The sequence below is a fragment of the Solanum pennellii genome, chromosome 5 (genome assembly GCF_001406875.1).
Source record: "Solanum pennellii chromosome 5, SPENNV200".
NCBI classification, from domain to species: Eukaryota; Viridiplantae; Streptophyta; class Magnoliopsida; order Solanales; family Solanaceae; genus Solanum; species Solanum pennellii.
Window position 1 is genome coordinate 73,335,823 of NC_028641.1, and position 2,305 is coordinate 73,338,127.

Consider the following 2,305-nt stretch of genomic DNA (forward strand, 5'->3'; position numbering starts at 1 on the left):
AAATGACGTATACATCCTTCAAATCGATAGGCCTACCCTAGGCATAAAAGGGTCACATATTTGTATAGGACGCGCAATAATTGTTTGTATGCTTTGTGATATATTCAGTTTTTCCATAATTAAAACAGCATTTATGTGTTTTATTCATTATTTGTGTGATATTTTGCATTATTCATTATGTATAGAAACTAACACTTTTTACATTTTTGAGTTGTTTTCTTCAAAGCGAAACATGGATTTATGTCTCAGTTCAGAAATTATTATTTGTCCAAAGTTGCAAGAGACAAGAGGATTAGCGAAATTAGAGTCCTCGCATTTCTCAATTATATCACGTCAAAATGATAAATCAGGGGAGTATTTGACTATGAGGTGTTACCCACTTATTTTATTATTATTTTGCATGACGGTCCTGCTCTCACATATTTCTCATATTTTTGTAGGGATACCGTCCCCGACATCAGTCGGGGATGGTCATAACGATGTTTGGATCTCGTGAAAATTGGGAAAAGACAAAGATTTAAGAAAACATCCAAAAAGAGTACAACAAATGATTACTGTGGAAATTCGTAGGGTATATTCAACAGATAGTATAAATATTGACGATTAAGAGGCTATAAAACATATTGGTTTTTTTTATAAAAAAAAAGCACTCCATGACTCAAATTTTAGTGGCGCTAGACCTAGTAATTTTGTTGAGTTGACTAAATCTTTAAATTATTATATGCCTTATCTGGTCGAACTACGCGTACCTGATTCTCATTTCGGTGAGATACGTAGGCAACCCTTCTTGGGTTCGGTATTATCTTCTCAAAAAAAAATAGTTTGTGATATTTTCCAAATCATACCTGGCCGAACTACGCGTACCTGATTCTCATTGCGGTGAGATACGTATGCAACCCTTCTTGGGTTCGGTATAATCTTCTAAAAAAAAAAGATTTTATAAAAATTGTTTGTGCATACTTTCCCAGTCATATCTGGCCGAACTACGCGTACCTGATTCTCATTTTAATGAGATACGTAGGCAACCCTTCTTGGGTTCGGTATTATCTTTAAAAAAAAAACAGTTTGTGCATATTTTCCAAGTCATATCTGCATGAACTACGCACACCTGATTCTCATATTAATGAGATAGGTAGGCAGCCCTTCTCGGGTTCGGTAATCATTTCAAAAAAAAAAAATTTACATACTGTGAGAGTCATGTCTTCAGCTCGGTTGGGACCTATGTGGTTAAGAGCATGTAAATATATTCGATATGATTGAAAGACTGACTTTGCGGTAAACTACAGATTCTCGTGGTACCTCTTATCTGTACTTTTGTGATGCTTGAAAATTCTCTTGCATGCAATCAAGATAAGAATAAAACTAACCTTATGTTTCATGTGCATTGTGTGGTGAGATTTTGATCAAAGTTCAGTTGTGTTACACTATTGATCTAGAACTTGACCTGAATGTTTTTCGAGGCGAAATCATGAGTAATGTTTGGTTTGAGAAAGGATTGTAGGCCTTTTTTGACCCGATTGTGCCTTTCAAAGCCTACCAAATTGCATTAATCCCTAGTTTTCCCATTTTGAGCCTGAAACCTTCATTTGGACAACCACATCTTAACCACTACCCTTTTGAGTGCTTACGAGCACTATCCTCTCTTGGCCCAACCTTCTTGAGTGCACCAAGAATGTGCGAATTATAAGAGGAGATCCATGTTTGAAATTTTCAAAAGCAAAGATATTGAGTCTCCCAAAAAAAAAAAGGAAGCAAAGACCTCTAGAGAAAAGAGAGAAAGGAAGAAAGAAAGTGGAAGAAATAAAGAAAGGTAAAGAATACCCTTACAGGGTCAGTGAAAGGAGGGAAGGAAAATACTCCAACAAAAAAGGGAAAAATTATTATAATAAAGAAGTGAATAAAGAAAAGCTCCAACGAATAAGGAATCAAAAGAAGAAAAAAAAGAGAAGAAGAGAAAAGATCAAAAAATGAGAAATGAAAAAAGAAAAAAAAAAGGGAAAGCGTTCAAAATGAGAATTCAAAAAAATTTGAAAGGCGAGAGAACAATGAAGAGGATCTGACGTCAAAGACGTACCAATCATTAAGAGCACAAATTCTGTGTGACGCTCAAGGAGGAATTCAGTCACTTTTATCTCAAATAAATATCCTACCCATCCCTAAGCCTACATTACAAGCCAATGACAAGCCCTACATGATCTCATTCCAAATGTTCTCACATTAGTGGAGATTTACATAAGGGTCAAGCATATGGTATCACAGTTGTGTACATTGAACATTCTTGTGAGTGTGAGTGCACTTTGAAAAA